Genomic DNA, 25,203 nt, shown 5'->3' with positions numbered 1-25,203 from the left:
CCCCAAAGCATTAGCCTGGATCTCTGGATTACACCATTGTCTCCCCTTAGCTGCATTAAGTGTTACAATAGTAGAATATTTCATAATTTCATTAATTGATTTATGTTAATAGTTTGGCGACAGAACACACAATTCGGTAAAAATTCCTACATCTTTCTAGTCAAAACTTAGGGTTAACCTTCTCAAAACATTAGGAAGGCTTCTTTAACAATTGTAGACTCTTCCTAAGGTCAACAAGTTATTAAGAAAGGAACATTTACCCTCTCAAATCACATTGGCAGTCGATATTCCCACTACTCAGCACTGCCCAAAATAAAACCGCGTGCCGCCCTGTCCCGCATAAAACCCCGTGCCGCCCTGTCCCGCATAAAACCCCGTGCCGCCCTGTCCCGCATAAAACCCCGTGCCGCCCTGTCCCGCATAAAACCCCGTGCCGCCCTGTCCCGCATAAAACCCCGTGCCGCCCTGTCCCGCATAAAACCCCGTGCCGCCCTGTCCCGCATAAAACCCCGTGCCGCCCTGTCCCGCATAAAACCCCGTGCCGCCCTGTCCCGCATAAAACCCCGTGCCGCCCTGTCCCGCATAAAACCCCGTGCCGCCCTGTCCCGCATAAAACCCCGTACCGCCCTGTCCCGCATAAAACCCCGTACCGCCCTGTCCCGCATAAAACCCCGTACCGCCCTGTCCCGCATAAAACCCCGTACCGCCCCGTCCAACATAAAACCCCGTACCGCCCCGTCCAACATAAAACCCCGTACCGCCCCGTCCAACATAAAACCCCGTACCGCCCCGTCCAACATAAAACCCCGTACCGCTCTGGCCAGCATAAAACCCCGTACCGCTCTGTCCAGCATAAAACCCCGTACCGCTCTGTCCAGCATAAAACCCCGTACCGCTCTGTCCAACATAAAACCCCGTACCGCTCTGTCCAACATAAAACCCTGTACCATTTCAGCCCTGCTGAAAGATACCCATTACAGATCTGCTGAAATAATGCCCATTACAGCCCTGCCCAAAATAAAATCTACTACACCATCCAAATTAAGGGAATTGACTTTCATTGACTTACTCAGCACAGACCTTTTTATTGGTCATGTGTTTTGTTGTTGGATCAACTTGTTCCTTCTTGAGGCCTGTTTTTATGCGTTGAGGCAGTTCAGCGAATTAGTGTAACCCGAGTATGCTGACACCTGGTGCTGGAAGTTCCAATCTGTCCACACTGTGCAACTCCTGTTATTGGTAATCTAAGTTTCATTTTACATTTCAGCAGATGTATTACTAGATTGGTGGTGCTGGTGGGGAATACAGCATTACCACCGGACAAATTAAATGTTTATATTTTGTCCCCCTTTCTTCACCCCATACAGCAGAATACGAATTATGCATTGTCAGCAGCCAACATTCCTAATGTTGATGAACTGTGAAGCCAACGATGTACTAACCCGTGATTATGGAATCAGCCTTTAACAGGCAGAAAGTTTAGAACTTAGTGGCAGTGTAAATGCACAGTGTGTAAAACAAACTGGTTGGTCAGTTTGTTGTTGCTTTCCACCCAAGCTAAAAGCTTCTGATTATTCAGCTCCTACTGTAAACAAGCTTTCATTCTGGATTCACATCTGAGTTCTTTGGTGAAGTTGGCAATACAAGAGAACACGTTAAACAAAGATAATTATATACTCAAAAGTTTAAATGCAAAACCTCCTGGCACTCCACTCGAGAGACAAAGAGGGAGGAGTAGGAACAAGGAATTTCTTTAAGTAGTTCAAAAAAGGAAGGTAACACCAAAGGTAATTAAACACTTTTCATTTGTTCATTCTCAACATACAAATCATCTATATAGCAGAGGGAAGCAGACGCGATTTTATGGTGACCTTCAATAACGAAAAGAAACAAGATTTTCTCAGTCCCATCAGAGAAGATCAAGATGTAATGATTCAGCTATTGCATTACAAGGGGACTGAAGGGTGTGAACAATAAATGGATGCATCTGAAAGAAGTTGACGAATGTAGTTTGCAATTATAAGCAAAAGAGTGGATAGTGTTAGATGGTGAGGGTAAGAGGTCATTGGAATGAAAGAGAAACAAAAGGGACTGGAGAATAGGACCCTTGTGAACCCAAGTTATTGGAAAAATTCAAAAAATGAAATATCACCTAAGATACAGTAACTGGAAGGTAATTAGACAGCTATAAGCATAGCTTTTGCTGTAAGGCCATTGTACAATCTTCATTTTTTTAGTATCTAGATTACATTACCATTAACTCAACTAAAAGGAAAGACTTAATTTATGTAGTGCTTTTCACATCACTTTAAAGTCAATTAGGTACTTTTGAAGTACTGTTGAAATGTAGGACTACTTATGTGACTATATTGTCCCACCACTGTCTTTACAAGTCTTTTGAATCTGATTTCCAACCAACTCACCCACAGTACTCTGGTCAAAGTAATCAACTTTCTGCATGACAGTAACAGTAGTCCTTCATTCTTCTGCAACATCTTTGTTACCTTTGTTACCAAAATTAATGCAGGCAAGATAATAGTAATGGAGAAATTAATGGCATTAAAGAGTAACATATCCTCAGGACCAGTTGCTTTCCATTCCAGGGTTTTAAAGCAGTACTGTAGAATCAAAATCCCCTCCAACTGGGAAATTTATGGAACATAATTTCAAATCCACGGACATGTTTTGACCTCATGATTGGAACTAATAGATAAGCTGCTATCAGCAGTACAGGACTCGGCAGCAAGGGGTTAATTTGAACATTTAGTGAAAACACAGTGACTCATCAAAAGGAAAAACAGAATTACCTGGAAAACTTCAGCACGTCTGGCATCATTGGCGGAGAAGAAAAGAGTTGACGTTTCGAGTCCTCATGACCCTTCTGTTCTGGCGAAGGGTCATGAGGACTCGAAACATCAACTCGTTTCTTCTCTGCCGATGCTGCCAGACCTGCTGAGTTTTTCCAGGTAATTATGTTTTTGTTTTGGATTTCCAGCATCCGCAGTTTTTTGTTTTTATTTTTTTGACTCATCAAAAGGGTTTGGACATTAAATAATGCGATCAAGAAGTCTGATTATCCAATGCAATGGCACAAAAGACATATCATCAAGACAATACATTCAAGGAATTAGTCCACCACCGCAGACAGTAATACTGGAAAAGGGTCATTCAAACCTTCGTTAACTTTGGAGCCAGGTGCTGTTACTGTGCCACCTCAAACAGCAGGAGAATTGCTCATACAATGAGAACTGATGATATCTGCCTGGATACATCTTCCATGGCAAACCCTGTATTGTTTCAACCAGCTGGAGCTGATGACGTTTGTCTGGACTTTGCCTGGAATCAACTAAATGGATATTGGAACAACACAAAATATGTTTGGACATGTCTGAGTTAAATTACTATAAAAGCAGAGCAGATCTGAGCATCTGGACTGCAGTTGGAAGAAGGGTCAAGTTTGGTCACCTTGACTCAGGCCGACAGTCAAACACCGGACAGACCAGTCATGTTGGGGATTGTAAGTTTCAGCCAAATCATAGTGATATTGATCTGAGAGTTTTGTGAAGGTTTGGGGTGAAAACTTGGTGTTTTTTTTGCTGGTACCTTGTAACTTGTTTCAGCCATATCTTGGTGATATTGGTCTGAGTTTTTTTCCTTAAGGTTTCAGGACAGGACGTGGTGTTTTGCCTTTGCTTTTGTAAGTTTTAACCGAGATGTGGTGAATTTGTGTTGGGGACTGGGAATAGGTTGTTTTAAATTTTGGGTTTTGTACTGTGGGGTTGTGGGTGATTCAATAAAGCAGTTGTGAATTATCAGAAGAAACTTGTCTCACTGGTCATTCTGTTCAAGCCATACACTTGTGAATCTGGAATCACAAACTTGAGTGTGGAGAGGTTCTCTGAGGGAAAAGGGGAACACCTACAGTACCTATAAATTCCAAAGTCCCCTCGATGCAGGAATTATTCCTCTAGATCAGAAAATTGTAGTTGTCACTCAGCTATTTAAGAAAGGAGCAGAGGGAAACCAGGGAATTATGGGACAGTTAACCTAACATCTGCAGTCAGGTATTTAGGGACCTAAAAGGGAATTTAAACATGGACGAAGGGGCAATGGCTGAGATATTAAATGAATACTTTATATCCGTCTTTACCAAGGAGGTAGATGCTATCCAGGCCATGGTGACAGACGAGGAAACTCTGTCAATAACATGGTTCAAGATTGACAAGGAGGAAGTGTTGAATAGGCTGTTGGTACTTAAAGTTGTCAAGGCACCTGAACCGGATAAGATGCATCCAAGGAAATTGAAAGAGGTATGAGTAGAAATTGCAGGGGCACTGGCCATAATCTTTCAGTCTTTCCTAGACATTATACCCTTGTTCAAAAAAGGTTGTAAGGATAAGCCCAGCAATTACAGACCAGTCAGTTTAACATCAGTGGTGGGCAAGATTCTAGAAAAAACTATTTAGGAATAGAATTAACAGTCACATAGAAAAATATGGGTTGATAAGGAAGAGCCAGCATGGGTTTCTAGAGGGGAAATCATGTTTAACTAACTTGCTGGAGTTTTTTTGAAGAGGTAACAGAAAAAGGTCGATGGGGGTAGTGCTGTTGATGTGGTGTACATGGACTTTCAAAAGGTATTTGACACGGGGCCACACAACAGACTTGAGAAAGGTCATTGCTCATGGAATAAAAGGGACAATATCAACGTGGATACAAACTTGGCTGAAAAATGGGAAACAGAGAGTAATGGTCAATGGATATTTCTCGGGCTGGAGGAAGGTTTGTAGTGGAGTTCACCAGGGGTCAGTATTGGGACCTTTGCTTTTCCTGATATATATTAATGATCTAGATCTTGGTGTGCAGGGGACAATTTCAAAGTTTACGGATGATACGAAGCTTGGGAGTGTTGCGAACTGCAAGGAGGACGGTCTGGAACTTCAAAAGGACATAGACAACTTGGTGGAGTGGGCAGATAGGTGGCAGATGAAGTTCAATGTGGAGAAGTGTGAAGTAATGCATTTTGGTAGGAAGAACATGGACAGGCAATATAAAATAAGGGGTGAAATTTTGAAGGCAGTGCAGGAGCAGAAAGACTTGGGGGTATATATGCATAGGTCATTGAAGGTGGCAGGACAGGTGGATAGAGCTGTTAATAAAGCAGAGTGTCCTGGGCTTTATTAATAGGGGCATAGAATACAAGAGCAGGGAGGTTATACTGAATTTATGTAAGACATTCGTTAGACCTCAGCTGGAATATTGTGTACAGTTTTGGGCACTATATTATAGTAAGGGTGTGAACACATTGGAGAGAGTGCAGGAGAGATTTACAACAATGGTTCTAGGGATGAGAAACTTCAGCTATGAGGCTAGATTGGAGAGGTTGGGACTGTTCTCCTTGGAGGGAAGAAGGCTAAGAGCAGATTTGATAGAGCTGTTTAAAATCATGAGAGAACTGGGCAGAGCAGATAGGGAGAAGCTGTTCCCGCTTGTAAAAGGATCAAGAACGAGATAACTTTTGATTCCTTTGCCTAACAAGGATCTATCTGCCTCTGCCTTAAAAATATTCAATGACCCTGCCTCCACTGTCTTCGGGAGCAGAGAATTCCAAAGTTGCACAACCCTCAGAAAAAAATTTCTCATCTCTGTCCTATAAGGGCAACTCCTAATTTTAAAACAGTGCTCCCTTTCACCCACAAGAGGAAACTTCCTTTTCGTGTCCACCTTGTCAATACTATTCAGTATCTTATATACTTTAATCAAATCACCCCTCACTCCTATAAACTCCAGTGAACAAGCCCAGTCTGTCCAACCTTTCCTCATAAGACAACCCACTCATTCCAGATATTAATCTAGCAAACCTCCCCTGAACCGCCACCAACGTATTTACATCCTGCCTTAAATAAGGAGACCAAAACTGCACAGTGTTCAATATGCAGTCTCATCAATGCCCTGTATAAATGAAGCATAATATCCTTACTTAGGGCCATCTGCCACTAGCTTGCTTCCCTTAATGTCCCCATTAGCATATCCTTTAGATAATATCACCACCATCAACACCACTTTGTCCTTTTGTCTATGACATCTTTGGCAGTCTCTTCTTGGCCTCCACCTATGATTGGCCCCCTATCAAGCTCTCCTGTTCCACCCACTTCTACCAGCTTATATTTCATCTCATTTCTTTATGTCTTAGTTCTGATGAAGGGTCATATGGACTCGAAACGTCAACTGTACCCCTCTCCACAGATGCTGTCAGACCTGCTGAGTTTTTCCAGTTATTTTTGTTTTTGTTCTAAGATTTCCAGCATCTGCAGTATTTTGCTTTTATCCTGACTTTTCTGTTCAATTCCTCTCATAATAAGGGATAACATTCTATTAGCATTCTTAATTATACGCTTTGTCTGTATACTAACTTTTTGTGGCTCACGCACCAGAACACCTAGATCCCTCTGCACCTCGGAATTCTACAGCCATTCTCCATTTAAGTAATACTCTGCTTTTTTGTTCTTCCTGCCAAAGTGAACAAATTCACATTTTCCTCCATTTGCTAGATCTTTGCTCACTCACTCAATCTATCTCTATCCATTTGCAACCTCCTTGTGTCCTCATCACAACATACTATCCTACCTATCTTTCTAACATCTTCAAATTCAGCTATCATGCTTTCACGCCCCTCATCTAAGTGTTTGATATAAATTGTAAAAAGTTGAGGTCCCAGCACAAGCCACTGTGGGACTCCACTCATCACATCCTGTCAATCAGAAAAAGGCCTGTTTATTCATGCTTTCTGTTTTCTGCCAGCCAACCAATCTTCTATCCACGCTAATATGTCACCCCCTACACCATGAGCTTTTATTTTCCACAATAAGCATTGATGAGGCACATTATCAAATGCCTTCTGGAAATCCAAGTACAGTATGTCTACTTGCTCCCCTTTATCCACCGGTGCAGTGTTACTCCTTCAAAGAACTCCAATAAATTGGTTAAACATGATTTCCCTTTCACAAAACCATGCTGACTCTTCCCAATTACCTTGAGTTTTTCCAAGTGCCCAGCTATAGCCCACTTAATGAGCGATTCTAACAACTTCACCACGACAGACGTCAAGCTAGCTGGCCTATAGTTTCCTTTTTTCTGCCTCCCTCCCTTCTTGAATGGAGGGGTTATATTTGCCACTTTGCAGTCTGATGAAACCTTTCCAAAATCTAGCCAATTTTGGAAAATTAACACTGGTAGGAGTGAACCTCACTAGCCATCTCTGTTAAGATCTTAGGATGAAGTCCACCAGGACCCGGAGACTTGTCAGCCTGCAGCTCCATCAATTTGCTCAGTACTGCTTCCCAGTGATTGTAATTTCACCAAGTTCCTCTCTCCCTTCTATGTTTTGATTTACAGCTATTACTGGAATGTTTTTTGTCTATGAAATGGCCTAGCAAGTCACTCAGTTGTACCAAACCGATATAAAGACTACAAAATGCAATGAAGCCAGACGGATCACGCGGTATCAGGAACGACAACAGCAACCCAGCCCTGTCGATCCTCCTTACTAACAGCTCTTCCAAATTTGGTTTGTGCCAAATTTGGGAGCGCTGTCCCACAGACTGGTGAAGCAACAGCCTGACATTGTCTACTTGGCATGATTCCGTGAGTATGACTATGTCTCCGACTCCACTATCAGCATCCCTGGATGTGTCCTGTCCCACCGACAGGACAGGCGCAATAGAGGTGGAAGCACAGTGATGTACAGTCAGGAAGGAGTTGCCCTGGGAGTTCTCAACATCAATTCTGGAACCCATTAAGTCACATGCATCAGGTTAAACAATGGCAAGGAAACCTCCTGCTGACTGCCACCTCTTTCCAATTACCTTGAGTTTTTCCAAGTGCCCAGCTATAGTCCATTTAATGATCGATTCTAACAACTTCATCACAACAGATGTCAAGCTAGCTGGCCTATAGTTTCCTGTTTTCTGCCTCCCTCCCTTCTTGAATGGAGGGGTTATATTTGCCACTTTGCAGTCTGATGAAAACTTTCCACCACCTCAGCTGATGAATCAGTACTCCTCCATGTTGAACACCATGTGGAGGAAATACTGAGGGTGGCAAGAGCACAGAATGTACTCTGGATGGGGACTTCAGAGAACGGCTCAGTAGCACCACTAGGACTTAGCTGGCCGAGTCCTAAAGGACATTGCTGTTAGACTGAATCTGTAGTAGGTGGTGAGGGAACCAACAAAAATGTATTCCTTTATGGGATATGGGCATCGCTGGCTAGGCATTTATTGCCCATACCTAATTGCCCTTGAGGAGGTAGTGGTGAACTGCCTTCATGAACCGCTGCAGTCCATGTGGTGAAGGTACACCCACAGTGCTGTTAGGCAGGGAGTTCCAGGGTTTTGACCCAGCGACAGTGAAGGAACAGCGATGTATTTCCAAGTCAGGATGGTGAGTGACTTGTAGGGGAACTTCCAGGCGGTGGTGTTCCCACCTATCTGTTGCCCTTGTCCTTCTAGATAGTAGTGGTCATGGGTTTGGAAGTTGCTGTCTAAGGAGCCTTGGTGAGTTCCCTGCAGTGTATCTTGTAGATGGTACACACTGCTGCTAGTGTGTCAGCAGTGGAGGGAGTGAATGTTTGTAGTTGTGATGTCAATCAAGCACGCTGCTTGACTGGCACCAAATCCACATGTCCTGGGCGGTATCAAGCTTCTTGAGTGATGTGGGAGCTGCACTCGTCCAGGCAAGTGGGGAGTATTGCATTACACTCCTGACTTGTGCCTTGTAGATGGTGGACAGGCATCAAGGCACCCCAGCAAAACTGGAGTCAATGGGAATCAGGGAGAAAACCCTCCATTGTTTGGAGTCATACCTAGCACAAAGCAAGATGGTTGTGGTTATTGGAGGTCAATCATCTCAGCTCCAGGACATCATTGCAGGAATTCCTCAAGGTCGTGTCCTCGTCCCAACCATCTTCAGCTGCTTCATCAATGACCTTCCTCCCATCGTAAGGTCAGAAGTGGGAACAATCGCTGATGACTGCACAATGTTCAGCACCATTTGTGACTCCTCAGATTCTGAAGCAGTTGGTGCACATGTGAAGGAAGACTTGTCAGGCCAAGCCTCAATATTGTACAAATTGCAAGTACTAGGCAATGACCATCGCCAGCCAGAGAATCCAACCATCTCCCCTTGACATTCGATGGCATTGTTATTGCTGAATCCCCCACTATCAACATCCTGGATATTACCATTGACCAGAAACTGAACAATCCATATAACTATGGCTATAAGAGTAGGTCAGAGACTGGGAATACTGCAGAGTGTAACTCACCTCCTGACTCCCCAAAGCCTGACAACCATCTACAAGGCACAAGTCAGGAATGTGATGGAATACTCTCCACTTGCCTGGATGAGTGCAGCTCCAACAGCACTCAAAAAGCTTGACACCATCCAGGACAAAGCAACCCACTTGCTTGGCACCCCATCCACCACCTTCACCTTCAACATCTATCCCCTCCACCATTGACACACAGTGGCAGCAGTGTCTTACCATCACCAAGGTTCCTTCAACAGCACCTTTTAAACCCACAACCTCTGCCACAAATGGACAGCAAATGCATGGGCACACCACCACCTGCAAGTTTCCCTCCAAGCTACACACCTTCCTGATTTGGAACTATATCACCATTCCTCCACTGACCCTGAAACTCCCTTCCTAACAGCACTGGGTGTACCTACACCACATGGACTGCAGTGGTTCAAGAAGGCAGCTCACCACCACTTTCTCAAAATAAATGCTGGCCAAACCATGCGACGCCCACATCCCTTGAAAGAATAAAGAAAAAGGTTAAGTGGCGGCCTGATCTATGTTTTCAGAACATTAGGGGGAACAGACAGTGTAGATAGGGAGAAACCTTTTCTGTAGTGGCTTGGGGGTGGTGGCTAGAAGTCTAGGACTAGGGTTTTAATCAAAAAATTTGAGCCAGGCCTTTAAAACAAATGTGACAATGGATAAAAAAAGAATTATTTACAGCTGTTATGTCCCCTGCATTGAATACCCAACTCACTCGTGATATTTATGAAGGTCCACTTAAGTGAGGTATAGGAATGGCAAAAATATCCACCATGAATCAACACCTTCAGGGAAGTAAAGGAACAAGTGGGGAAACAATGTTGTTCACATTGATGATTCAAACTGAAAATGTTCTACGTTGCAATAAATCTCATTTCTTAACCAATATATCAATTAACTCATTACAATATAACACATTTATTGTCAAAGCTGCACCCACTCAGTTGAAATACATCTCACCAGCAGCTTAAAATGAAAATAGCATCAAATGGTGGGCACTAATTTGGAAAAGACCCTAAACTCGCCATGGGATAGGTGTAGATAGACAGAGAGAGAGAGACAGACAGATGGAATATACATGGAAATAGTGGGGAGCAAAGGTAAACAAAAGAGTAACTGTGACAAATGAGTGTTAACAAAGGTGCAAACACATTCAGAATAAGTTGTTTCTGTACTGGTGTGAACTCCACCTTAACCACGAAATACCAAATGTACAGAGGGTCGTGACAAATGATTTATACAAAAAGGCTCTTTTAAAGCAGCAGCCTCATGAGATAAGCCCAGGTTTAACTGTTCAACATTTTTCTCTCCTCTCCAAAAAAAAAACACATGTAGTTAAAACATTGACCTGTGGTCAGTCTCTGAGCTTATTTAAGAATCAACTTACAACTTTGGGAAATCTTTGAGGGAACTTCACTTCAGGAATAAAATTTAGTTAAAAATGATAACTGCACTTTAAAGTGAACACGATAATTATAGTCTGTACCTATCTTTCAAACTAGCGCTATTACCAATCTACTGTGCACCTGTTGATGACAGCACTGGCAGGAATGATCAGACAGTCCTTGTAGAAACCAAATGCCCGGTGCAGCCATGATTTCAAAATCCTAGTTCCGGATGTTGTCTCAGGATCCCAATGCCTTCAGGACAGTTTGAAATTTTCAAAGTGCTGGCAGGGGGGAAGAAGCAGGGAAACCTATTCACCTCCAGTTAATGTCCCATTAAGTTCCTCCAGGAGAAAGGGTGGAGAGGGAAATGGAGAGGTTAAAGGATGGCGCTCTAGAGAGTAGAGCTGAGATTAATTTTGACTCTACTGTCCACAAAGAGAAGGATGTGCACATGAGGCCAGAATTAGTGGGTCAAAGAGTGCAAAGGTAATACAAGGCTGGAGGAGGTTACACAGATCGAGAGGGACCAAGCGTTTCAAGATGTTTTGAAAATTTGCTGCATCGGAGGAAAAAGATTCAATGTCGGTCATGCAACTGATGGGCGGATAAGGATATGGCAGCTGAGCTTTATATAGAGGGGAGACAGGAAAGATAAAATGATAGCATTAGGGAAATCAGACATACAGGTGATAAAGGCAGGGATATTGTGGAAGTGTAAGACAGCCAACTTGGTGATGGATAGGAATTTGAAGTTCAGTTCCAGGTTGAACAGCTGATTAATATTTCAAACAAACTGGTATAGTCTGTGCAAGAACAGAATCACATAAGATCAGTAGCCGAATAGAAGGGATGAAACCGCAAGGACCAGCTGACATCCACCTAGGCACCAGAAGCGACAATGGCAAACTCAGTCCCATCAACCCTGCAAAGTCCTCCTTACTAACATCTGGGGGCTAGTGCCAAAATTGGGAGAGCTGTCTCACAGACTAGTCAAGCAACAGCCTGACAGTCATCTTCACAGAATCACACCTTACAGATCATGTCCCAAGCGCCACCATCACCATCCCTGGGTATGTCCTGTTCCACTGGCAGGAAACACCCAGCAGGGGTGTCAACACATTGGTATCAAGTCAGGAGGGAGTTGTCCTGGGAGTCCTCAATATTGACTCTGGACTCCATGGCATCAGGCCAAACATGGGCAAGAAAACTTCCTGCTAATTAGCAGATATTGCACTCTCTCAGCTGATGAATCAGTGCTCCTCTATGTTGAACACCACTTGGAGGAAGCACTGAGGGTGGCAAGGGCACAGAACGTACTCTGGGTGGGGGACTTCAATATCCATCACCAAGAGTGGCTCAGCAGCACCAATACTGACTGAGCTGGCTGAGTCCTAAAGGACTTAGCTGCCAGACTGGGTCTGTAGCAGGTAGTGAGGGAACCAACAAGAGGGTAAAGCATACGTGTCCTCATCCCCACCAACCTGCCTGCCACAGATGCATCTGTCCATGACAGTATCGGTAGGAGTGACCACCACACAGACCGCGTGGAGACGAAGTTCCGCCTTCACATTGAGGATACCCTCCTTTGTGTTGTGTAGCACTACCACCGTGCTAAATGGGTTAGGTTTCGAACAGATCTAGCAACTCAAGACTGGGCATCCATGAGGCACTGTGGGCCATCAGCAGCAGCAGCATTGTATTCAACCACAACCTGTAGCCTCTTGACTGGGCATATCCCCCACTCTACCATTACCACCAAGCCAGATGATCAACCCTAGTTCAATGAAGAGTGCAGGAGGGCATGCCAGCAGCACAAGACATACGTAAAATGAAGTGTCCACCTGGTGAAGCTACAACACAGGGCTACTTGCATGCCAAACAGCATAAGCAATTCCACAACCAACTGATCAGATCTGAGTTCTGCAGCAATGCCACATCCAGCTGTGAATGGTGGTGGTCAACAACTCACTGGAAGAGGAGGCAGCTCCAGAAATATCCTCATCCTCAATCATGGGGCAAGCCCAGCACGTTAGTGCAAAAGATAAGGTTAAACCATTGGAAACAATCTTCAGCCAGGAATACCGAGTGGATGATTCATCTTGGCCTCCTCTGGAGGCCCCCAGCATCACAGATGCCAGTCTTCAGCCAATTCAATTCACTCTGTGATATCAAGAAACAGCTGAAGGCACTGGGTACTGCAGAGGCTATGGGCCCTGAAAATATTCCAGCAATAGTACTGAAGACTTGTGCTCCAGAACTTGCCACATCCCTAGCCAAGCTGTTCCAGTGCAAGCTACAACACTGGCTTCTACGCTGGAAAATTGCCCAGGTATGTCCTGTACACAAATGGCAGAATAAATTCAACTTGGTCAATTACCACCCCATCAGTTACTCTCAATCATCAGTAAAGTGATGGAAGGGGTCATCAACAGTGCTATCAAGTGGCACTTGCTTAGCACTGACACTACGTTTGGATTCTGCCAGAGTCACTCAGCTCCTGACCTCATTACAGCCTTGGTTCAAATGTGGTCAAAAGAGTTGAACTCCACAGGTGAGGTGACAGTGACTGCCCTTGACATCAAGGCAGCATTTGACCAAGTGTGTCATCAAGGAACCCTAGCAAAATTGGAGTCAATGGGAATCAGGGGAAAACTCTCCACTAGTTGGAGTCATACCTAGCACAAAGGAAGATGGTTGTGGTTGTTGGAGGGCATCACTGCAGGAGTTCCTCAGGGTAGCGTCCTAGCACCAACCATCTTTAGCTGCTTCATCAATGACCTTCCTTCCATGATGTCAGAAGTTGGAATGCTCGCTGATGATTGCACAAACTGAACTAGCCATATAAATACTATGGCTACAAGAGCAGGTCAGAGGCTGGAAATCCTGGGTGAATAACTCCTCTGCTGACTCCCCAAAGCCTGTCCACCTTCTACAAGGCACAAGTCAGGAGTGTGATGGAATACTCTTCAATGGCCTGGATGAGTGCAGCTCCAACAACACTCAAGAAGCTTGATACCATCCAGGACAAAGCAGACCGCTTAATTAGCACCCCACCCAGAAACATTCACTCCCTCCACCACCGACGCATAGTGGTAGCAGTGTGTACCATCTGCAAGATGCACTGCAGAAACTGACCAAGGCTCCTTATACAGCACCTTCCAAACCATGACCACTATCATCTAGAAGGACTAGGACAGCAGACACACCACCTGTAAGTTCCCCTCCAAGACAACATCCTACTTGGAAATACATTGCTGTTCCTTTACTGTCACTGGGTCAAAATCCTGGAACTCCCTCCGTAACAGCACTGTGGGTGTACCTAAATCACATGGACTGCAGTGTTTCATGAAGGCAACTCACCACCACCTTCCCAAGGGCAATTAGGGATGGGCAATAAATGCTGGCCTAGCCAGCGATGCCCACATACCATGAGTGAATTTTTAAAAATTCAGAGAATGTCATTAGGCTGATTCCTGAGATGAAGGGGCTGCTTTATGAAGAAAGGTTGAGCAGGTTGGGCCTATACTCATTGGAATTCAGAAAAGTGAAATGTGATCTTAATGAAACATATAAGAGATAATGAGGAGCTTGACAAGGGAGTTGAGTGTTATGGGGAACAGGCAGGAACGTGTATTTGAGACCGAGATCAAATCAGCCATGATTTTATTGAATGGCAGAGCAGGCACCAGGGCATGCATGGTTGACTTCTGCTTCTATTTCTTATGATACATGGAATTTCTGTCAGAGATCAGTACAACTTTTGAGAAACAGCATAAAAGGCAAAAAATGGCTGTTTACACTGTTTCTCCAGACATTCTGATAATCTCCCAAAACTGTAGCAGAAAATCTAGACAACACCCCTCATGGAAATTCAGAGCAAGGGTGTTTTTGAACAGTTGAGCACAATAGGTAGGAGGTGACAACACGTATGATGACTATAAAGTGCAGTCTCTACAAAAGGATATGGCTGCTCAGCTTTAACTGCTTAGAGCAAATCACTTGATAATCAATATATAGGTCAATTAATTAGATTTTGACATGGAAATTTAAATAGTCCACTAAGATATCCAATTCTTTGCAAATAGCAGGAGGCTGAGTTGTTATGGTGCATAAAACCACAGGCTCCAATCTAAAAGCAGCCTGTGGTCAACGTTACACCCTCTATTGCTTAACAACTATAATGATAAACAAATACATATTGGGGACGATCCAGAACACTAAGCTGTAACAGTGTAAAGGGACTTTTGCTTTCCTCTCCGAGAAGTAGGCGATGCATTAGATAAATTTTATTTCAACAGTGTTGATAATGAAGAACCTGACTCCGCTCACAACCCTGTTTGATTAGTTTAGGTACTCCTGAAAACAACAGGGATGGAAAACTGCTGGCCACATTTTCCACCGGTTATACTTTCCACCATTAGTCCTGCCCAAACCTCATGACCCTCCCAGGTACAATCTTAGTCTCATTGCCTACTGCTCCTGCACCTACATTTTCTTTGAGTACCTCAGCTTTTTCATCTCTAGGATCTTTCTTACAGCCCTCACTGTTTACTGCCTCTTGGTGTAAGGCCATCAATTTCCATGCTTAGATATCACTTCTCCCACATCCACCCTCCTTCTTGCTCACTAGGCCAAACATCCCCATTATGGCACTGAATTGTGTTTCTTTTAGTTTCTCCCCTATCTATCCCCTTTCACCAGTTCATTCACCACATGCACTCTCAGCTCCCTGAAGCCCAATCTGGTCATTTAACTTCCCCTTTCTGGCCAACATGCTATGGTGAATAGTTCCCTCCCCCCAGAGACTGACACCCTCTCCTTCAAAACACTATCATGCCTTGCTCAAAAAAAAACTACCCTGACTGTCAGCTACTGACTCATCTCCAAATTTCCTTTCCTCTCCATAGTTCTTGAAAATTGTCTTCTAGATCCACGCAATTTGAATTTTTGCAATTGATAAGATTATATGAAATAGGAGTAGCCTGCCATTTGTGCTATCTGGCCTGCTCCACCATTCAAAAAGATGATGGCTGACCTGATTGTAGCCTTAACTTTACTTTGCTACCTGACCCCCATAGCCCTTAACTCCCTTGTCGATCAGAAATGTGTAATTTGAATGTATTCAATGCCCCAGCCTCCACTGCTCTCTGTGGAGGAGAATTTCCAAGACAAACAGCCCTATGAGAGAAGAAATCCTCAACATCTCCATCTTAAATGGGGGATCCCTTATTTTTAAACTGTGCCCCCAGTTCTAGATTCCCTCATGAGTGGAAACATCCTCCCACCATCTACCCTGTCAAGCTAGCTCAGAATCTGATTTGTTTCAATAAGATCTCTCAATCTTCTAAATTACAAACCTGCTCAACATTTCCTCTTAAGACAACCACTTCATCCCAGGGATCAGCCTAGTCGGCCTTCTATGAGCCACTACCAATGCAAATATATCCCCCCTTAAGTAGGATGACCAAAACTATACACAATACTCCAGCTGCGGTCTCACCAATGCCCTGTGCAGCTGGAGGAAGATTTCCCTACTTTTATATTCCATGCTCTTGTAATTAAGGCCAACATTCCATTTGCCTTCCGAATTATTTGCTGTAACTGCGTACTAACTTGTTGTGACAAAATGTTCAGGACATAGCAGCCCACTTGATTGGCACCCCATCAGCCGCCTTAAACATTCACTCTTTCCACACCGATGCAGAGCGGAAGCAGTGTGTACCATCTACAAGATGCACTGCAGGAATTCACTAAGGCTCCTTTGACAGACCTTCGAAAGTCGCAACCCTTACTACCTAGAAGGACAAGGGTAGCAGGTGCATGGGAACACCACCACCTGCAAGTTCCCTTCCAAGCCACACATCATCCTGACTTGGAAATATATCAACATTCCTTCACTGTTGCTGGGTCACAATCCTAGAACTCCCTCTCTTACAGCACTGTGGGTGTACCTCCACCACATGGACCACAGCGGTTTAAGAAGGCAGCTCATCACCACCTTCTCAAGGGCAATTAGGAATGGGCAATAAATGCTGGCCCAGCCAGCAATGCCCACATCCCATGAAAGAGGGGAAAAAAAACACCCAGATCCTGCAATCTCTCTTCATTTAAATGATACTCTGCTTTTCTAAAAGCAAAATACTGATGTTGGAAATCTGAAATAAAAACAGAAAATGCTGGAAAAAAAACTCAGCAGGTCTAGCAGCATCTGTGGAGAGAGAAACAGAGTCAACGTTTCCAGTCCACATGACCCTTCTTCAGAGTGAAGAAGGGCCATGTGCATTTGAAATGTTAACTCTGTTTCTCTCTCCATGGATGCTGCTAGACCTGCTTAGTTTCTCCAGCAGTTTGTTTTTGTCTCTGCTTTTCTATCCTTCCTACCAAAGTGGACAACCTCTCACTTTCCCACATTGATCCCATCTGCCAAAGTTTTGCCCATTCACTTAAGCTGTCTCTATCCTTTTGCAAATGCGTTGTATCCTCGTAACTCGATGACCTGCCTGTCTTTGTATCATCAGTAAATTTAGCTACAATACAGAATGACCCTTTATTGAAGTCATTAACATAGATCGTAAATAGTTAAGGCCCCAGCACTGATCCCTACTGCACTCCACTAGTTATAGTTAACAACCTGAAAATGACTCATTTATCCTAACTCTTAGTTTCCTGTTAGTTAGCCAATTCTTTATCATGTTAATGTATCACCCTCATCAGGATGAGCTTTTATCTTGTGTAGTAACCTTTTATGTGGCACATTATCAAATGTCTTTTGGAAATCCAAATATACTACATCTGCTAGTTCCCCTTTAGCTACCCTGCTTGTTACATTGTCAAAGAATTCCAATAAATTTATCAAACATAAATTTCCCTTTCATTAAACCATGTTGATTGTGCCTGATTGCATTATGATTTTCTAAATATCCTGCTACTACTTCCTTACGGATGGATTCTAACATTTTCCCACAACAGGTGTTAGATTAACTAGCCTATAATTTCCTGCTTTCTGTCTCCCTTTATCTAGAAGAGTGGTTTACGGTTTTCCCATTTTATGGTTTTCCAATCTGCTGAGACCTTTCCAGTGTCTGCAGCCACTTATTTAAGATTCTAGGCTATCAGGTCCAGAGGACTTATAAGCCTTTAGTCCATAGTTTTCCTAGCACTTTTTCCTCTAGTGATCATGTATGTCTTAAGTTTCACCCTCTCATTTGTCTCTTGATTTTCTACTTTTTTGGGATGCTTTCTGTGTCTTCTGTTGTGAAGACAGATACAAAATACTTGTTCAAAGTCACTGCCATTTCTTTGTTTCCTATTATTACTTCCCCAGTTTCATCTTCTAAGGGGCCAATGCTTACTTTAGTTCCTTTCTTCCTTTTTTATATATCTGTAGAAGCTTTTAATGTTTGTTTTTATATTTCTTTCTAGTTTTCTCTCATCATCATTATTTTTCCCTCTTCATTTTTTTAAGTCATCCTATGCTGGTTTCTAAAATTTTCCAAATCTTCTGGCCTACCACTAATCTTTGCAGCATTGTACAATTTTTCTTTCAATTTGATGCCATCCTTAACTTCCTTAGTTAGCTACAGACGGTGCATCCTTCTCATAGCGTCTTTCTTTCTCAATAAATATCTTTAATGAGAGTTATGTAATACCATCTTAGAAATTTGCTACTGCTTCTCGACCATCTTACCTATTAGCATTTTTCTCAACCACTTTAGCATTCTGTCTTCATATCCTTGCCTTTAATTAAATTTGAGTCACTTGTCTCAGACCCAAACTTCTCACTCTCAAAACTGAGTATGAACTTCTGTTATAGTCCTTCAAACGGCATCAAAGCAGCCATAGTGAATGATAGGAAATATATTCTTTGTGACTATGACTGCATTATCCCTACTTGATCTCTCTGGAGCCTGTGATATGTTGTATATACCATTTTCTTTGAACACCTCTCTTCTATTGCATAGCTCATGGGATTGCCCTTACTTGGTTCCATTCTTACCCAATTGTGGATAGGACATCTCTACCAATGGTTTCTTTTTCAGTCCAGCATTGTTATCTCAAAGCATTAATTGCCTCTTCTTTCTCATTTAGACACTGCTCTTGGGTGACATCATCTGCAGTCAAGAAGTCGATTACCACATCTCGGTTGTTGACTTGCCAGTACCACATATCAACCCCTCCACAGTATGTTACATTCCTGGATAAGCTGTACCTTAACTTCTTTCAACTAAATGTTAGGATGTCTTTGGCAATTTTCCTCTCTGTCCTGTGGCACAAATTTTGGGCTTCAGCAGAGAGATCAAAACCACAGTATTCTCAACCTTGAAAGAAGTTCCTGATTTCATATCCTTTTCAGTATAGAACTGCTTACTCTTGTAAATCTCCTGACTCCTGACATTTAAGCTCATAGGCAATTAAAATGCCTTGACATCTCCAGATGCTATGGTCTCAATTTTAACCCCTGGGGCAGTGAGAATGGTGCATGGCAAGGATTGCGATTAGGCCAAGATCACTCCATGTCCACTGATGCCATTTTGTCTTTGTCAACTTTGAAGTCAGCCATGGTTTATATTACAGGTCACAGGTTGAATCCAATTGGCCTGAGCTAGGGAAACCAGCTTGGACATAACTGAACTAATCACATCTGGGTTAAGAAGAAAGAAAATAAAGTTAGGCTTCTAACTGTGTATGACAGGATGAGAGGAGTTGCATTTGTAAAGGAGGTTTTGACATTACATAAGAATCATCTCATCTTTGCAATCAATGAGATCTATCTGTTATGATATGAGACGGTAAATGCTGAACTGTTCAAACCCCAGAGGGAAACATGAAACAACCGTCACAACTAATTTTCAATTTGTATGTTTCGAGATGCGGGCTTTGAATTCAGTAATGATAAGACCATCAAGTCTTGAGAGGTTTTCATAAAAATAATTTAAACATTTATAAAAGAAAAGATTGCAAGCACATACATATGTCTACAAATAACTGCTACATTAACTTAAATCCGAGTTAATCTGATTCCCAGCTACATCTCCATTAAGGTAAAACACACAGATTTTAAAAGACCCAGGCCAAAATTTTCTGTTTGGTGGGCGGGTGGAGCAGGAACGATCAGGGCCATGCCATCATTTTGTGCAGATGAGCCAATTAAGGCCCACCCAGCGCATTTCCAACTCCCGTGGATTTATGGGAGTGTGCGGGCTGCGGCGGGCATGCACAGACCACCAGGTCCAATGGCAACCTGGCAGTCTATTTAAAAGAAGGCCTGGCAGCCTCTTGTAGGCTGCTCACAATGGCCACCTGGAGATCCAACTGCAGGGCTCAGCAGGGCACTCTGGAGGGCAGGCTGCAGGGTCTGCCAAGGAGCAGCGCAGGCTGCAGGGTAGGCCAGCAGGAGGCCAATGTGCCCCTCGCTTTCCAGATGAATGCCTTGTTGCCCTCCTTGAAGAGGTGGCAGCATGGCGGGAGGTGCTGGTGCCCCAGGGTGGGAGGAGGAGGCCCCCCCACATGACCAAACGTGCCAGGGAGGAGGTGACGGAGGTGGTGAACTCCCGCAATGTGGTGCGGTGCACCTGGATCCAATGCTGTATGTGCTTCAATGATTTGTTGCACTCTGGACGGGTGAGTACCATGTTGGCATTGGGCATTTAACCCAGCAGGTAGCCTCAGCCTTTGAGCCCCCTCCCAAAATCTTACTGTTGTGGCTGCATTGAATCATGTTGGGTATTTCTCGTATGCTGGGTGGGCAAGCAGATAGTGCCCATGCCTACATCAGCCTGAGTGGTTCATGAGGAGATGGGTTCTCCCCTGCACCAAGTGTTGCTCTTAGTTGCACATGACTAGTCTAGGGGCAACTGCAGGAGATGCAGCTAGGCGCATAATCAGAACTCCAACACATGTCCTATTCATGGTGATCAAGGTCTCGTGGCCAAGAGCCTCTGCTGCCCTCGACGCCGCACCTAGTTGCACCTCCTTGCCATGGGAGCTAAGACCGTGTCTCTCCTAATGTGATGGACGCAGAATATGTCCACGGTGGCTGTTTTGGGGGGGGGGGGGGGGGGGGGGCATTTAGAACAGGCGTACTATCTTTGTGTGACTGATCAGTAGTAGCATGGAGAGGAGGCACTGGAGGCCTGATACGGGCCACACTGGTTGGGGTGCGGCGTGCGTGTGCAGAGTCCATGTGCGATTACAATGTCTCTGAGCGTTTGCGGATTGGAGGCGGCCAGGCCCAGCTGATGATATTAAGCCGATTCGAGCAGGAGGTCCTGGGGCTTGAAAGGCATCATGCCCAGGTCCACTGGTATTGGTGAGGCTGGGGTGGAACGGCCTGGAATTTGAGGTCCACAGTCCTATCCGCTCTGTCTTCCCACCATCCAAAGCACTGTTGACTATTTGAATAGTTATTGTTGCAACATTGCTCATTCACAATCTAACAGAGTCAGACGTGAGGGTCATAGACAAAGGTCCCTCGGCCCTTCGAGGATGCGCATGTCAACCACCTTCCAAAGTCGCCTTATCCAATTTTCGACTACTATCCCCATGGCCTTGTGTGCCATGGCATTGTAACTGCACATCCAAATACTTATTACATGTTAGGAGGGTTTCTGCATCCACCACCCTTTCAGCCAGTGCGTCCCACATTACCGTGTGCAAAAGTTCCTCAACACCTCACCTGTCAACCTCATGCCCCTTACGTTAAATCAATGCTACCAGGTAACTCATCCCTCTGCCAAGGGGACAAGTTCCTTTCTGTCGACCCAATCTATGCCCCTCAATGTTATAAAGCTCAATAATGTCACCCCTCAATCTCCTCTGCTCCAGGGGAAATAACCCCAGTCTATTCTATGTCTCCTCATAACTCCAACTCTCTAGCCCAGCATGCATCCTGGTCAATGACCTCTGCACTCTCTCCACTCAAATCACATCCCTCCCCTGAAGCACATATCACAAATGCATGCAGAACTATAGCTGTGGCCTAGGCAGCATTTTCTGCACTTGCAATATGACTTCCCTGTTCCTATATTCTATTCCTTGGCTAATAAAGGTAAGTATGCCATTTACCTTCTTAAACGCCTTATGTACCTGTCCCACTACCTTAATGGGCCTATCGACATGCCCAGCAAGGTCCCTCTGATCCTCCTTACTTTCCACAGTCCTACCATTCCTCATGTATTCCCGGACCTTGTTTCTTGTGTCCAAATACATCGCCTCTCACTTATCCACAGAACATTCCATTTGGCATTCTTTAGGCCATCTGACCAGCCCATCTGTATCTGCCTGCAATGTTAGGGTCTCCTCCTGACTATTTGCCACCCCATCAATATTTGTCCCCATAGGTTCTGGAATGTTGAGCGGAAAATGAGCCAGGGGGAAAGGGATGAAGCGTGTCACTGTGTGCATGCTAACTAATCCACTGTCCTTGCTGTTAATTTCAGCATCATCAGAGCCTGTCCACCAGGAGCAATTGTAGATGCCCCCTCTCACACCTGAGGGTCCTCAACTGTCATCTGCATCACACTATTTCTGCAAGGCAGGCACCAGCGCAGATACTAGCACATTGGTGGGGACTGCAACATCGGCTACTGTCCCGGGGCACAGTGGTGAGGGCACTTCATAGTTGCTGGAGGAACTGGCAGAGACGGAGAGAGCCGATGGCACCAACAGTCAGAGGACTGCAGGGGACCAGGCACATGCTGAGTCGGTGCCTGGTGATGTGACTCTGGAGTCATCTGCGACGCAGCAGGTGCAGGAAATGCGGCTGGGTGTGTGGGAGCATCTGGGAGTGTTGCATGAGACTATGCTTTGCTTGGTGTCTGTGGAGGAGGAGTCCGCGCGGAGCATCAGTGATGCAATGCGCCTCATGTCAGAGCGTTGACCTTCCTCCATGGAGAGAGTGGTGACTCTCGTGGAGAGAGGCTTCCAGGAGAACAAGCAGCTTCTTCTGGGGCTGCGCACAGACCTACAAGCCCTCACAGCTGGTCATTGCTAATGTGGGAGATGGTGTGGGCTTCAAGCTTCCCAGCTCATTGCCCATCCATTGATGGTGAGCAGGGGGGGTCTGGGGCAACTTCATGTCAGCAGAGCAGCTGCCTCTCATATCTGCGGGCTCCTCTCACGGCGCTCTGGATGAGGCCAACAGGTGCTCAGCCTCTCTCCCAGTGATCGCTTCATCAGCGCTGTGATGACTGGGTAGATGCCAACTGTGGACCTGGCAGCTCCCTCCCAGGTGGGCCCAGCACAGGCTCCAAGGGCCAGAGGACGGCCACCAACGTCATCGAGGCCAACAGGACAGCAGAGTCAGCAGGCTGTCTCAGATGCCTCTCTGAGCGATGGGGCAGCACCAAGACGTAGCATCCGGAAACAAAAGCACAAGGCACCTTAAAAACACCACGTGTTTATCACTGGTGCTTTTGTGTTGGCTCGAGATTAGGGAATTTTTATTTGTTTATGGTTGAAAAACGTTTTGGTTTGATTTTGTGAGACCTTATGATGGAGAAAATTAAAACAGATGTGTTACCATGGCTGAGGGTGGCTCCTTTGTTCTGCATTTGTATGTTTTACAGACATGTCATTAGTGTTTGAGTGGACATTGAGGTTTATGTCCAAAGCCCTTAGCTGCAGCTGATGAAGTGGCAGATGTAGCACTTCAGTGCTGCGTACGGAAGCGCCAGGCAAGGCTGGTCCTCCTGATCCATTTGCGTGGAGCTAGTTGAAGGTTCGTTGGATTAAAGTCTCCCGGCTGTCCCTGCCTCCCTGGTGTAGTGCTGGGTCAGCGTTTAGCCCCTAATTATTCCCCTGTGCTTCCTCATCCTCAGAATCAGTGCTGGACTCATCGTGTGCAGCCGCATCCACTGCGTCCCCCCTTTCCAGCGTAAGATTGTGGAGAGGGCAGCATGCAACCATTATCACCGAGTCACGATCTGGGGGGTACTGGAGTCGCCCCGAGTGGTCCAGGCATCGGAAGCGCATCTTGAGAAGACTGATAGTTCTCTCCAGCACATTCCTTATGGAGGCGTGGCTCCTATTGTACCGCTGCTCAGCTTCTGTTCTTGGATGGCAGAGAGGCATCATGAGCCACCTTCTGAGGGGATAAACCTTGTCCCCCAGCAGCCAACCATCCAGCTGGGCTGGAGCACTGAAGAGCCCCGGCACCTGGGAGTGTCTGAGGATGTAGGCGCCATGGGAGTTGCCTGGGTACCTTGCACAGACTTTAGAATCAGCATCCTGTGATCACACACAATCTGCAAGTTCATGGAGTGGAAGCTCTTCCTGTTGACGAAGGCACCGGGCTCACCTGCTGGCGCCTTGATGGCCACATGTGTACAGTCTATAGCACCCTGGACGTGGGGGCGTCAGCAATGACCACAAAGCCTCTGGCTCGCTCTGCCTGACTTGCCTGGTCGCAGCGGAAGTAGATGAAGGTCAATACCTGTCTGAACAGAGCGTCTGTAACCTGCTTGTCACAAGTGTGGGCAGCTGATTGGGAGACACCGCAAAGATCACCCACCGACCACTGGAAGGAGCCAGAGGCATAGAAGTGGAGAGCAAGTGTGATCTTCAGAGCTGCTGGCATGGGGTGGCCTCCCACACAGTTAGGAAAGATCTCAGGGCCAATCATCTGATTGTATTTTTCACTGTCCCCCTTGACAGTCGGAGCCTCCTTCGGCACTGCATATTGAGTCATATTGAGGTAGCTGCTTCTCAGCCTGTATACCCTGGCAGCAGGGTAGTTGTGTCTTCTGCGGCCCCTTCCACCTTGGACTACCTCTTGGTCCTGCGCCCCTTGTGCCTGTGCCTATAGTCCCAAAGGTGGCTCCCCTGGAGGCTGAATGTGCACTCCTGGCCTCCTCCTTATTCTAGCCCTCTCTTCCTCCTCAGAGGAGCTACCTCCAGTAGACATGTCAGTACCCATACCCAGACTAAAGGGAAGCCTCCAGAAAGCTGCAGGCCCGATAAAGATTACTGACTGGAGAGTGCTGACCTGAAAGTTCAAAGTAGACAGAAAGCTGCTGGAATTCGTTCTGAACTGCTACAGATCACACAGGCAAGTTTAAAAAACTTTCTGCAATAAATACTCTCAGACCAGATTGACAACCCCACTGAGCCCTCTTATCCTGCCCGTGGGTGAGTTTTATTAAAAATTCTCTTACCCGCCTGCACGTTGTGTTGAGCCGAAGATCGCACGGGTGCCTGAAAATTGGCATCGATCACCGATTTAAGGGCCTTAACTAGCCTTTTAATTAATGGCGGGCATGCGTTGAACTTCATCGCGTGCCCACCCAGCGAAATATCATAATGGCACATGGTGACGTCGGGACGCTTGCCCAATGCCAAGCGTCATTTTATGCGCCCTGAAAATTCTGAGCCCAAGCAAAGTAAACGATACCTTGAACAGTCAAATTCAAAGCGAGTTCTCTTAACTTAATTCCCTGGAGGCAGCAGTTTGGTACGTAGAGGCTGAGGGGC

General features: G+C 45.2%; 1 protein-coding gene across 6 annotated transcripts in view; it reads right to left on the bottom strand.

The window, feature by feature from the left end:
- The window catches only part of tbc1d1 (TBC1 (tre-2/USP6, BUB2, cdc16) domain family, member 1), a 263,634-nt gene that overhangs the window by 18,669 nt on the left and 219,762 nt on the right, over nt 1-25,203 (bottom strand). Inside the window, exon 1 of one of the 6 annotated variants that reach the window (XM_041184544.1) lies at nt 1,070-1,178. The exons of the other annotated variants lie outside the window; for them this stretch is intronic. The gene's annotated coding sequence lies outside the window, so the exon portion shown is untranslated. Of the gene's footprint in view, nt 1-1,069; nt 1,179-25,203 lie in introns of those variants that run through there. 6 annotated transcript variants of the gene reach the window in all.

The sequence above is a fragment of the Carcharodon carcharias genome, chromosome 1 (genome assembly GCF_017639515.1).
Source record: "Carcharodon carcharias isolate sCarCar2 chromosome 1, sCarCar2.pri, whole genome shotgun sequence".
In the NCBI taxonomy this organism is placed as follows: Eukaryota; Metazoa; Chordata; class Chondrichthyes; order Lamniformes; family Lamnidae; genus Carcharodon; species Carcharodon carcharias.
This window is presented reverse-complemented; position numbering and strand designations above follow the sequence as displayed.